Raw genomic sequence first — 14,823 nt, forward strand, 5'->3', positions numbered from 1 at the left:
ACCCAAGGAACAGTGGTTAGACACAAAAATCTTCTCAGATCTGCTGAAAAGAAAGTTCTTTGCAGTGAACAAACAACCTTGTGACCCTCAGTTTCTTCTCTGTCAGTAATAAAAGTTGAATGTAACCCTTTCTCTGTCATTCTTCATCTGATATTGCTTTCAATGGGCCACACTCTGACCCGCCCAGAGAGAAATACTCTCAAATACAAGGTGTCTCCCCACCTAACACGGTCTCTTGACCTCAAGGAATTTACATAATTTCACATTTGTCCTAGAAGCTTATGTATGTGCACTTCTGGCCACCTGCATGACCAACGCCACCTGGATGAGATTACCGTGACTCCACCTGGAGTTACAACGTACCATGCCCCCAACCCCATCTCCAAGCTTTCCCCGCTGCTTCTGGAGACATTTCCCGGAAATGCACGCACACACATGTTCAGGTCAAACATCTTCGATGGAACATCTTTGCATACATAGGGCCACAGCTGGAAAGATGTCCCTAGAGAACAATGTTGGGTGCCATCAGACAGGGACATAATGGTAAGGACTAGCCATTTGGGATTCCAGGAAGGACTCTTGCATACATAGAGCATTCCCTGGTGTGCCACTTGGCAATCCCAAGAGTAACCTCAGTGTAGACTAGAACCCAGGACATTGATGTGTAAATGCAGGCCAGACTCAAATGATCCTCTAAAACTCCTTTGAACCTTGGGTCAATGAGAATAGTATAATATTATATGTCTAGAAATTTAATAACCTACTCTTCACACTGGATCCCCTTGCTCAGCCTTGATACAAGGGGAGGTGCTTAGTCTTACTACAACCGGATATGCTAGGCTTTGTTGATACCCAGGGGAGGCCTGCCCTTTTCTGAACAGAAACAAAAGAGCAGTGGATTGGGGCAGGCGTGGGGACAGATGGGGTAGGGGATGAAATGGGAGGAGAGGAGGAAGGAGAAAATGTGGTCAGGATGTAAAATAAATAAATAAAAATTAAACTGAATAACTTCTTAGTCCTCTACTTCTGGCATCACTTTGTCAGGGAAGGATGAAGCCCATGGTGAACCCCATGAAGCCTACAACATTAGCAGTATTTCCGCCTTCCCCCCTTGAGTGAGTGGGCTGCTCCTGCACACCACGGACACTTGCCAGGCAGCCTCCAAACGCTCTTGAGGGAACGCTCCCTACACTTGTGTCTCTCATCAAATCAGACAGGTACATATACAACTGCTTTTAACTAAATTATATATACAAATAAAGCAAAACAAAGTAAAACAAACACTATACTAATTATGTCTTAGAAACATATTTCTGCACCCAATATGCCAAGTTATAATTCATTCTGTTGGCTTCTAGTCTATTTGGCTTAAAAGCTCCTTTGATTGATGGCAGATACGTGAACTAATTCATTATATATTCATTTGTTCATTCTGTCACTCTTCACTAACTGTCCACAGATTGTCTGACATGAATGGGGCCCATTTGATAGATTCACAAAGGATCCGTGCTACTCATGATCTGCCCTGATCCACCAACCTGCAATGGAACCTTATAGTGAGCATGTGCTTTTTTATTTTTAACTCTTTAAGTCAACTGACTCACTAGGATTTTTTTAAAGGAGGGGCTGCAGACATTTAGCTTAAAATGAAAAAATAATTTTAAAAAATAAAATAAAATGGCTCAGCCAGTACAGAGGCATGTGAGTGCAAGCCTGATGACCTGAGTTCAATCCCTGGATCCCACAAGGTGGCAGGAGAGAACAGATTCTCCAGAGTTCTCCTCTGACCTCCACACATGCACCCTGGTCACAGGTACTTTCACCAACACAGACACAGCACACATGAACACTCACACACACACACACACAAAGTAATTAAATTAAAATATAAGATATATTAACATTGTGTTAGAGAGGTGAGGTACTTTTAAAATATCTTTGCAGACTCCTTCTTTCAGAGACAAGTACTGACCTGAATTTTCCTCTACAACCTGATGCAATCTTGGCTTGCATGACTGGCTAACCAACGCAGTATGGCAGAAACATCACTCTGGACCCGGAAGGCTGTGTCATAGAGAGCAAAGTGAGTTCTAGCTGATCCCTAGAGCACAAATGGATACTAATCCCATTTAGTAATTCCAGCAGCCAAAGCCACTGTGCTGTGAGGGGCCCAAGCTGGCCTATATAGGAAGTCAAAGTGAGAGGCTGCCTGAGGAGAGCCCCCACCCTTCAGCTCCCCACTGTTCTAGCTCCAGCTTTTGTCTACGAGGGCCCTGGGCAGTTTTACCTGAGTCATCCTGGACCTCGACCTTCACACCCCAACACTGCGTATAAGGTGGTTGTTGTCAGAAGTCATTAAGTTGGGAGTGGCTCTTACAGTTTGGGAGTGGTTGTTCCAGGAAGTCTGTAACAGAGAGCAGGAGAGGGGGCAGGGCTAACTAGGACTCTTTCTTGTGATCATCAGGATTGATCCAGAAAGTGTTTTCTCTTAACTGCAACAAAATCTGCCACTTTTCTAATATTTCACCAATTCTTTTCTGAGTAATGTTTTTGCTCCTTGGGTGACACAGGGCCTCTATTTGTTCTGGAATCTAAGAAAATTATTCACAGCAGGGAGAGACTCTGCTAAGGTCTGAATGCCTCTGTCATCCCCAAATTCATATGCTGAAACTCCATCCCTGAGATGGCACTAAGAAGAGGTAGGGCCTTCAGAAAGTGAGGTCATGGGGGGGAGGGGACCTCAGACCACAGAGTTAATGCCCCAGAGTTGTTGCCCTGATCTTGGACTTCTAGCATCCAGAATTGGGAGCCAAATATTTCTGTTTCTTTATAAGCCACTCAATTCTGAGTCTGGAAGGTTATTGTAGCAATAAATTGGGCTCAGGCAGGCTCCAACTTGCTTGCATTTTAAGAAGGGACAGGTTGGGAGGGGGAAGCAGTAACTGCAACCCTGGCCTGTGAGTCTCTAAGGGACCAAACAGAGAGCCTGGAGTGCTTTGTCCTCCACAGAACAGCTGCACTGCAGGCGTCCAGATCAATGCTCTCTAATCACCAGTCACCGCCCAACCTGCATGGCCAACCTTCAGTCTCTTTCCCTCAAAGGAACACTCTGCTCTGCCTCTCCTTTTCAAAGACAGAGTGATGACTGACAAATGACTGTTAAGGTGTCTGGGCAGCAGCAACCATGAGTTACTATCATCGTAGTTCCATTTAGCTGGAGACAATTCCATCTCACTGTGTGACTTGCCTGTGGTGTGCCTCCCGACAAATGAATCAGCTGAGGGCCATCATTCTTAGGAAACCTCACGTGCTTCAGAAATGGGAACTTCTTGGTAAAGAAACACAAGTGGATAAACAGTATCCTGAAAAATACCAATAACAATCAAGAAGACCAATGGGGAGAGCTGTGGGCTTGGTCTCTTTAAAGAATGAGGTGTGGGGAGACTTGTCTTCTAAACCTGCAATGTTCTAGAAGCAGACCAACTTGCACTGATAAACAAACGAGCCCACTGAGCAGTTGGACAGGAAAGGTACTAATTTGGCATTGCAATTGTTAGTGGTTGGGCTGGAGAGTGAAGAGAAAGGTCCATGCTGCAGAAACTCAAAGCGGATTCATATCTAAGTGAAGTTACTGGATGTCCAGCCTAACTTAAGCACAGGGACAAAGGCTGAGAAGCACAGGTGGAGTCAGCTGCTCAGCCCTGCCCTGGCACCAAGCCTGTGCCCCTCTTCTCCAGAGCCAGGGTTTTCATGCTATGTTATATAACTTACTAATTGGGCTTCCCACTGCAGGAGCCTGCAACAGCCTGTAACAATAGCTAAGGAAAGGGGATACAGAAATGTAACCTCCAAGTGGGGGAAGGATTTTCAGGGAAAATAAAAAGCAAAGTTGGTGAAGGTGAACTGAAGCAACACAGCTAAGAAACCAGTTCTGACTACAAGACATTATAAAATACAGATGGTTCCTCACATGTGATAGTTCAACACACAATTTTTCTACTCTTATGTGATATAACAACACACCCATACAACCATTCTTCTCACTTTCAGTCCAACAATCAATTGCTTAAGATAGTCACACTTCATTATGACAGAAGCTCTGTGTCACATGATTCTGCCCAGTTATTGGCTAGCAAAAGTGTTCTGAGAATGTTTGAACAGACAAAATGAAGCCAAGACATACATTTGGCTAAGCATACTAAACATATTTTCTTTTCAAGGTAAGATATTTTCATTTCCCAAAGGGTTTATTGGGATGGAACCTCATCATAAATCTAGGAGCACAAGTTACTAAGAAACATGGAAAGGAAACAGGAGTGTAAGATAGAAGAGAGGAAATGCCATGTGATAGAACATAGATTAATATAAATGGGTTAATTAAAGTTATAAGTACTAGTTAGGAACAAGCCTAAGCTGTAGGCTGAGCTTTCACAATAAGAAGTCTCCTTGTCATTATTTGGGAGCTGGCTGGTGGGACAGAAAAGGACTCATTACATATGGTGCCCAATGTGAGTCATAGCCACACAGATGGAGAAGAGTTAAGCCAGCTAGCCTTTTGGAGATCTGCTCACAGGACTCTGAAAAGCAGACTTACACTTGGAAATCATGGGAGGGGTTCAAGCCCACCACTGATGGCGCTGTTGCTGTGAACAAACTGAGAAGTCAGCAAATTTGGTAAAACACTTTAGAAGTCCTTAAGAATAGAGTAAAATAATATTACAAAGAAAAATCTATGTTAAGAATCAGAAATATTATAATACAGGAAGTTAGGACTCTGTATAGTGCTTCTATAGATGGATTGAAAATGGGGGAAAAAATGAGTAAGGGATAAGCCACTTAGCTGGGATTGACATACTGCCAATTGTAATTATCAGTTTTGGTAATTCATATTTTATCCTTAAAAACATGGTTTGATAATTGCACCAAATATGAAAATTTGATAAGATACAAGCTTTAGAAAGACTTACTATTGATAAGATACAAGCTTTAGGAAGACTTACAATTGATAAGCCTTAGAAAGACTTACTAATGAAAATAATAAAAAATTTGGTTGATAAAAGTCTTACAAGTACTAATATTGATATGCTGCCCAATGCCCAACAAGCTTTAGAAAGACTTACTACTAATAATATATAAGCCTGAGAAAGACCTACTAATGAAAATAATAAAAATGCTTAGACACAGACAGAGAAATTTAGAGCAGAACCTATCTCAGCACTGCATTATGAAACTGAAGAGGAGTGGCCTAAGATAATTAGAAAATCAACCTTACCTTATCCAGTTACCATACAAGAATGACCATCAGATGATAGTCTCCCCAAAGACTATGCAGAAGTTAACTGGGGTCCTGTAGAAATGTTAGATTTGATGAGATTTAAGGAAGCAGTCATTCCATGTGGTATGCATTCACCCTTTATGAAGCAGATGTTAAATTCATGGGCTACTTGGAACAGAATTATTCCACAAGACTGGAAAGATTTAACTACAGCAATATCGGAGGCTGGCCCTCAGTTACAATAGAAAACATGGTGGAGAGAGGAAGCTAGGGTCATAGAAAAATGAAGTAGGGCTAGAGGTATTGAAATTTTCTAAGATTAGCTTCTCAGTGAAGGCCAGTATGCTGATTTGCAAAAACATCTACATTTAGTGATCACACCTTGACTCTATGCTATATAGCAGCTTTTAATACCTGAGATAGAGTTGAAGAATCCGGAAAGAGTACTCAGTCATTTACTAAAATAATGCAAGACTCAAAGAAGCCTTCGCTGATTTTTTTTTCAAAGATTGACTTCAGCTGTTAGCAGGATGATATTAGATCCAGAAGTTAGACAAATATTAATTGAATCTTGGGCTTTTGAAAATGCTAATTCAGAATACAAAGGTGGCTATTAGGCCTTTAAAGGGAAGATCAGCACCAACAGATTAATGGATCCAAAATACAGCTGACATTGGATCTCACACTTATGATGATACTTAGATAGGGGAAGTGATTTCTAAAAATTTCAAGAAAAATCAAAATGTCAGATGTTAGCTGGGTGGTGGTGGTGGTGGTGGTGGCGGCGGCGGCGGCGGCGGCGGCGGCGGCGCACGCCTTTAACCCCAGCACTCAGGAGGTAGATGCCAGTGGATCTCTGTGAGTTTGAGGCCAGCCTGGTCTCCAAAGTGAGTTCCAGGAAAGGCACAAAGCTACACAGAGAAACCCTGTCTTGAAAAGAAAAAAAAAAGTCAGATATTTTAATTGTGGTAAACAAGATCATCTAAAAAGGGATTGTAGGCAAGATGTTCCTAGAAACGTTCCTAGAAACAACATTTTTTTTCCTAAGGATCATCCAAACAGAAGGCCTCAGCTTTCTGGAGTATGCAGATGGTGTGTCAAAGGCCAAAATTGGACTAATGAATGTAGATCAACAAGGGACTGGGAAATGCCCTGTGGGACCTCATGCAGGCTCCAATATCAAATTTGGTTCAATCATTCTCTGTCAGCATCAGAGAAACTCATCCACAGAGCAATTAAAAGACTTAATACATGTTGTTAGAAACCACACTGCTCTGGATATGATTAAGGACAGAGCAGCTTCAATAAATACAACAAAAAGGTCAGGAGAGACTGGAAAACAATTATTTTGGCAAATTTCTATAAATCATCAGAGACCAAAACTAAACATACAAATAAAGAGCATTGAAATTGAGGGTATTGTAGATACAGGTGCAGATGAAACAATAATTTCACCAAAATCTTGGAATCCAGATTGGCCTCTTCAGGAAATAATGTTCAGCTTCTAGGGAACTTCATTTCAGGTAAAACAAAGTGCAAAGGGTTGACTGTATAGGGACAGAAGAACAGACAGGAAAATTAAATCCATATGTGGCTAATGTAGGAATGAATTTACAGGGATATCATTTGTTGCAGCAATGGAAAACACAGATTAATTCCTCCAATCTCATAAACAAACCATAAAATAAAAAATACTTCTGAGAGAAATATTAAAAGGCATATATCAAAAACATCACAGACAGTTCAGGTTGTATATAAGCACAGCACAACAGATGTTGGTCTTTCAAAAGTACCAATATCCCTACCTTTAAAATAGTTAACTGACAAATCTGTCTGGGTGGAACAATGACCTTTGACATCAGAAAAATTGCGGGCATTAGAACAGCTGGTATAGGAGCAGCTAAATGCTCAACATAATGAATAATCAACTAGTCCTTAGAATTCTCCTATATTGGTCATTAAAAAGAAATCTGGAAAATGGAGGATTTTAACAGATTTAAGAGCCATAAATAAATCAGCCAATGGACTCTTTACAGCCTTCTTTATTAGCTAATGGATGATCTATTATAGTGATTGATTTAAAAGACTAGTTTTTTTTAACTATACCTTTACAAGAACAGGATAGAGAAAAATTTGCCTTCATGGTGTCTACTTATAATTTCCAGCCCGTTAAAAGGTACCATTGGAAAGTTCTCACCCTGTACTAATATTTTGTACAATAGCCATTAGAACTAATTCATAAACAGTTCTCTCAGTTAATGATTTACCATTATATGGACAATATGTTACTAGCTGATTCAGATGCAAATACCTTGGAAAAAGTGTTTCAAGAAGTAAAGACAATTTTGCCTCATTGGGTATTACAAATTGCTCCTGAAAAAAAATACAAAGAGGAGACCCTATTAATTATTTAGGGTATAAGATAGGTTTACAGAAAATTTGACCACAAAAAGTACAAATCAAGAGATTCCAATTATGAACTTTTAATGGTTTTTCAAAAATTACTGGGAGATATTAACTGGCTTCAGCCCACAATTATTGGATTAACAGCTCAAGAACTAAGTAATTTATTTCAAACCTTATGAGGAAATAATCCAAGGAAACTGTCAGCTGAGGTTGAGAGAGAATTGACTCTGGCAGAAAAGAAATTACAGGATTCATATGTGGATTGCTTGGATCCAGAGCTTGATTATATTCTGTTATTTTACCTTCTGTTCAATCTCTTACAGGAATTCTTGTGCAGAGAGACTATAATATCTTAGAATGGATATTTTTACCACACAGAGTAAAAGTTAGAGATCTATGTAGAAAAGGTTTCTGAACTGATTCTGAAAGGAAGACTGAGACTTTTTCTATTAGCAGGACTAGACCCAGCAGAAATTGTGATACATTTTACTAGTGCTGAAACTGCCTCATTATGGGCAGAAAATGAACACCGACAAAGAACTTAACAGTAATTTTTGGGGGAGTGATTAGCAACAGATATCCCCAAAATGAGAGATTTCAGTTTATAAAAAGAACTAATTGAATTCTCCTTCATATAATAAAGGGAATGCCAATTTCCCCTACATTCTATACTGATACAAATAAATCAGAAAAGGTGGGTTATAGGTTAGGAAAATCAAGTAAAGTGGCTCAAAGCCCTGATGATTCAATTCAAAAATCAGAATTATATGCTATTTTCATGGTATTATTAGATTTTTTTTCCAGAACCTTCTAATATAGTTACTGATTCTCAATATGCAGAAAGTTGTTTTACATATTGAAACTGCTGAAATTATTCTAAGTGATTCCAAATTAACTTTGTTATTTACTCAACTACAACAAGTAATCAGAAATAGAAACCATCCCTTGTATATAACACATATCAGATCTCATATGGGTATACCAGGCCCTCTAGCACAAGGTAGTGATGAAATTGATCAGCTATTGGTAGGAAATGTGCTGGAAGACTCAGAATTTTAGAAGAAACACCATGTTATGGACAGGGGAGAAATGTTCCACCCATCAATGCCTGAGGCAGGTGGGAGAGCTGGCCCTAAGACCATAAGAGCAGGAGAGCTGCTGCTGTCCCCCAACAAGTGCACTTGGGAGAGCAGGCTCTGCACCTTGCCTGGGCAGCACAATAGAGCCAATCCTGTCGGTATAGGTAAGCCAGCCCCAAAGTTGTGAGCATGGAAGAGCTGCCCCAGAGATGCCCTCTCCCACCCCCTTCCATCAATGCCTGTGGCAAGTGAGAGAGCAGGCCATGAGGTCATAAGAGCAAGAGAGCTGTCCCTGCCCCCCTCATTAGCTGCAACCCTCTGGAGAGTGGCCCCATACCATGCCCACCAACACAGTAGAGCTGGCCCTGTAAGTGTGGGAGAGCCGACCCTGAGGGCATGAGAGCAGGAGGACTGGCCCTCCCCCTTACTCATTGCTGCAAGCGATGAACTAGCCATGGCAATGTAGGAAATCTCACCCTGGTAGTGAGGACAAGGGAGAGCTGGTGGGCTGATGAACCCTGCAACTACCCAGGCCCAGAACCAGGGTTATGAGTTGGCCCACCCCAATATCCACCCCATCTGTGATCTGCTGGAGCATGTGAAGGGACCAGTCTTTGGAGCTGTAGAATCTCCATGACACAGGGCAACAACAGGATATCCAAGAGGAGTCCCAGTGAGAACCCAGCATCAATAGTATCGCAGAAACCAGAGGCCTCGAACCAGACCAATGACTCTGCAATGAACACTTACAAGATATATGGATAAAAGGGTTTACTGTGACTCACTGTGCCACACTACAGCTCCCATGATGAGATTTGTTTTTCTTTTTTGTTTATTTTTTTCTTTTTTTTTTCTCTTAAATTTTATTTTATTTGGGGAGGGGGTTGCAAGGGCAGAGAGTGGATACAAAGGGACAGGGAAATGAATGGGATAGAAAAGAATGATGTGAAAGACACAAAGAATAAATAAAAAGTTTAAAAAAAAGAATCACCATGTTAAGAGCAAAGGTGTAAAGAAAGATTTTTCTATCACCTGCAACAAGCCAAGGAAATTATAAGGAAATGTCCTATTTGTTCTTTGTATAATCAAACTCCATTACCTGCAGCAAGTAACCCAAAGGGTACCCAAAGAAATGAAATTTGGCAAATGTATGTGTTTCATTTTGTAGATTTTGGAGAATTAAAATACATATACCATACCAAAGATACATCAGAATTTCAATGGGCAATTGCTTTGAATTCTAAAAAGGCTGATTCTGTAATTACACATTTATTAGAAGTCAAAGCCATCATGGGAATACCTGTACCAATTAAGAATGACAAGGCTCCAACATATGTCTCTAGTAAAATAAAACAATTTTTGTATATTACAACATAAAGCATATTACAGGTATACCACATAATCCTATGGGACAAGCAGTTACAGGAAGATCTAATCATGCTTGAAAAGATATGCCTAATAAACAGAAAGGGGGTAATAAAGGCCCCCCAACAATAGATTACACAGTGTTTTATTAACTTTAAATTGTATATGCTAATGAGAAAGGAACAATAGCTGGGGAGAGACATTGGATGATAGAAAAAACTGCTGATTGAAATCAGCCTGTACACTTTAAAGATGTGTTGACCTCAGAATGGAAAACAGGCTATGTGTTACATTGGAAAGATGTTTGCTTTTTTTTCCAAAGGAGAAGAAAAGCTATGGATACTATCAAGATTGATAATGATTAGAATTGAAGAGTAGAGACTTCTTGATTAAGAGAGGCAATAATTTATCAAGCAGCTTGGTCATTCAATCAAAACTAACTAGTAAGACTAATAAATACCTTTAATTTTATCAAGTATAAATTTTTTTTTAAATTATTAAGAGATAATACTTTTTCTTTTGCCAAAAAATGTGTCTTAGCAATGATACAACTTGCCAAAAAAGGAACTACCCAAAGTTAGGGTTGGGTTTTGTTTTTGTCTTTCCAGGAGAATGAAAGCATCTGAAGACCACTGGATAAATGAGACATCTGAAGAAGAAGGACAAACCAGGAAGAGAATAGGTCCCAAGAGAAAGAGTAAATTGGTCTAATGGCACAGCACAACTCCAACAGGATAAATTTTCATAAGTCCTCCCAAATATTTGTTTCTGCTGCTCTCTTCAAACATAAAAGGCAAATGGTATTTTTTGTGGTCCCAATTCTATTAAAAATCAAAGCTGGCTTTGGAGTTGGAGCATGGCTCTCTCCTCTAAACCCAAGCATGTTGTTAAAGGAAAATCCAAAATCTGTCTTATGTCAGAAAAGCCACCTGGTATGGAATAGAAAAAAAAAACACAAAATTAAGGGACTTTACCATTGTCACTAATCTCATAATCTTTTGGTTTTATTTTGACTCTTTAAAATTTTTCTTAAGGTATAAATATTAGCTCTAAACTTTTAAGTTACTATATATATATTTAAACCTTCTGTTTTGATATTAATGGTCATATAAAGTACTGATGCTAGAAATAGGCTTCATCTAACTCCCTGTATATGATTTTAGTCAGGCTTGAGTCTGAATCAGACAACTAGGAATTAAGTTTGTATACCCTGGATATATTTAACAGATTGTGGTCCTTTAACCTGTCCAAGTTCTGCTGCATGTGACATTTAAAATGTTTAAGTTTTCTGCAGTAAACCATAATTGTTCCTAACAATGACCTTTGAAGTCTCCAAAAAGATGATGGGGCCCCACAAAGATTCCACCCAGATCATGGTAATGGCACTAAGCTGGCAAATGCCACCAAAGATCAGCTTTGGACAACAAACTGCTCAGGACAACTTCAAAGCAGTTAGCTAAGGAGGTGCAGCCTCACAGACTACTCCAGTCAGGACTTCAGACAAGCCCTGCACTTTCCCATCACACAGAGACTGGACAACAAATGATATAGCTAGCTCTCCCTGGACTTTACCATTATCTCAAATTTTCAGAGTCCCTTAAAGATGCCATTGCCCCCAGGCAACAGGAAGTAATTTTAGCAACATGATGCCCACATTCTCAGGAGGTTGGGTGGTAGTTTTTGGTCATTTGGTGGCTTATAGATATTTGTCATTATTTAGGGGGGTTGGTTGCAAATTGTTATTGATTATGGTAAGAGAGGAAACTAAGAAAGGGAGGTTGGATTCAAGAATCTTTCTGAAAAGAAAAAGGGGGGTATAGAAATGATAGGATAAAAGGGTAGATTGTTGAATCTACTTTTAGACTAAAAAGCAATTACTAGTCTCAAATATTTTACATTAATATGAATTGTTGTATATTGATACAAATTTAATGTTATTTTGTTAAAACATAGTGTATATATGTTTCTACTCTTGTTTAAGGTATTTTTGTATATTGATTCAAATTTAATGTTATTTTTGTTACAACATACTACATATGTGTGTGTGTGTGTGTTTCTACTCTTACTTAAGGTATTATACCTTAAAGATATAAAGTTCTAGTCCTTGAAAGCTATTAATATAAACTGTTTAGGATAATTAAGAAATGGAGGTTAGGTGCTGGAGAGATGGATTAGAAGTGAAGAGCACTGTCCATTCTTTCAGAGGTCCTGATTTCAATTCCCAGTACCCACATGGTGGCTCACAACCATCTATAATGAGATCTGGTGTCTTCTTCTGGAGTGCAGGCATGCATGCAGAAAGAATACTGTATACATAACAAGTAAATATTTAAAAAAAAATAAATGCATGTTAGTAGTTAGTCATCAATAACAATCAAACTTGTAGTCATGTTAAGTATGTTTTCCAGATCATACAGAGATATATTTTAGATAGATTATCTTCAAACACTTCAGAGACCTACAGAATTTGGAATTTAAGATGTTTTAATAACATAAGACTTTTCATGACAGTGAGATGTGTCTGCCCCTGGAAGCACTAATCTACTTCAAAAAAGGATGATGGGCATCAAAGAACCTCTATATGGAGTTTGCTTTTATTATGACAAAGTTAGCTACTGGGCCAGAAACTGCCCTTGCCTCAACTGCTAACAGTATGATGTCCAAATTAGACAAGCAGGACACAAAAGAAATTGACTGTCAAGCTTTGCCAAGACAAGGTAGGATAGTCCTTCAAAATTCCTGCTTTACAGAAAAGTCTGTCAGATATTCTAGGTCTGCAGAGGAACCATGGGTGACTGTCCAGGCAGCCAGCTGTTTTTGTCATTTCTATAGTTTTGGAAGTTGCTTGCAATGCACTTCATGTTTACTCAGGTAATATTATATCCTTCTCAGGTCTTTGATGGGGTTGAAGACTAGTTATAGTTTTACAGTTCTCCTTGTTATCAAATTTAGAAAAGAAACTTACACAAAATATGTAAAGTTTATAAGGTTAGGATACATAAACACATAAGTTGTTTATCTAAGAAGATGTTTTAAGGTCTAAAAAGATATTTTTAGGGTGGTAATACAAGTTATGATAGAAAATGGTTTAGGTATAAAATTTTGGACTCACTAAGATAGGATAGATAATATAATACTTTCTCTGAAATTTGCCAAATACAAATGGACTGGATATTGTGAATATAATTCTTACCTGATAATTGTTCTTATTGTATATAGTTTTACTATGTTATAGTTAAAACCTTTCCTTTTTACTTAGACAAAAAGAGAGAAATGTTATGGGATATTTGTACACTGTGTGAAGATGTATTGCTGTGATTGGTGTAATAAAAAGCTGGACAGTCAATAGCTAGGCAGGAGGTATAGGTGGCATTTCCAGGGAGAGAAAGGAAGAGGAGGAGAATCTAGGCACACAAGAGATGCCAGTAGATATGGAGAGGAAACAGGAGGTGCAAGATGGAAGAGAGGTAACACTGAGTGACAGAATGCAGATTAATATAAATGGGTTAAATTAAGTTATAAGAGCTAGCTAGGAGGCCGGGCGTGGTGGCGCAAGGCCGGGCGTGGTGGCGCACGCCTTTAATCCCAGCACTTGGGAGGCAGAGGCAGGCGGATCTTTGTGAGTTCGAGGCCAGCCTGGGCTACCAAGTGAGCTCCAGGAAAGGCGCAAAGCTACACAGAGAAACCCTGTCTCGAAAAAACCAAAAAAAAAAAAAAAAAAAAAAAGAGCTAGCTAGGAACAAGCCTAAGCTATAGGCTGAGCTTTCATAATTAATAGAGTCTCCATTTGGAGAGCTGGCTTGTGGGACAGAAAAAGACACATTACACTCAACTTACAATGTCATGCAACAAGAGCTCAAAATACAGGTGATTGGCCATGTTGACACCAAAAATTTTGCTAAATAAAAAAATTTTTTTATATATAATAAACTCAATCACATGAATGAATGCTCCATGGCAGCTGTTTAGTGTTTTTTAAAGTCTATGTTTCTCCCTGTTACTTCTTTCTATATCTTCCAAGGGCACTTCAAACCCACACAGTAGGCAGTCAGTTGGCACTGAGGTTGGAAGTCTGAAGAACAAGTGTCTCCTAGTGGGGTGGTCCTGGAATATAGACAGTGGGCATTTGTGAGAAACAATGATAAGAAGGCCTTCCACAAGCAGGGCTCCACAACCAGTCCACCCCATGTGTTTTACAGAGAAGCTGATGAGAAGGAGCTGTGATTGCCTGAACTGTGCAAAGGCACTCTCTGAAAATGAATAACCAATTGGACTGCATGATCTAAAGAGAGTATACAATCTTTAGGTGTGGCATAGCTCAATGAGTTCAGCTCAAGGTGTCAGTGACTCGCAAGTGTATGGACAGCATTCTAGAAGAAAGTCAGTATTCTACAATTAAAAAGCATTTTGTTCATTTATCATGGTGTCTCTTTCCCTGTTCTCCCTCTCTGTTCTTGACCCCATGGGAATAGGAAGAAGCAAAGTGCTAGAGAGGTCCCCAGAAATTCACGAAGATACCTCCACAATAGACTACTGGCAATGGTCGAGAGACAGCCCGAACTGACCTACTCTGGTGATAGGATGGCCAAACACCCTAACTGTCATGCTAGAAACCTTATCCAATGACTGAGAGAAGCAGATGCAGAGAGCCATGGCCAGGCCCCAGGTGGAGCTCCTGGAGTCCAATCAGTGAGAGAG

The 14,823-nt window shown here is 39.6% G+C and overlaps 1 long non-coding RNA gene across 1 annotated transcript; it reads left to right on the top strand.

Moving 5' to 3' along the window:
* The first annotated feature begins 4,120 nt into the window (after window positions 1-4,120).
* Window positions 4,121-14,543, top strand: LOC121827545 (uncharacterized). Its single transcript, XR_006069844.2, has 3 exons — window positions 4,121-4,220; window positions 10,734-12,842; window positions 14,325-14,543. It is a non-coding gene; the product is annotated as an uncharacterized LOC121827545 (long non-coding RNA).
* The last annotated feature ends 280 nt before the right edge of the window (window positions 14,544-14,823 follow it).

The sequence above is a fragment of the Peromyscus maniculatus genome, chromosome 2 (assembly GCF_049852395.1).
Source record: "Peromyscus maniculatus bairdii isolate BWxNUB_F1_BW_parent chromosome 2, HU_Pman_BW_mat_3.1, whole genome shotgun sequence".
In the NCBI taxonomy this organism is placed as follows: Eukaryota; Metazoa; Chordata; class Mammalia; order Rodentia; family Cricetidae; genus Peromyscus; species Peromyscus maniculatus.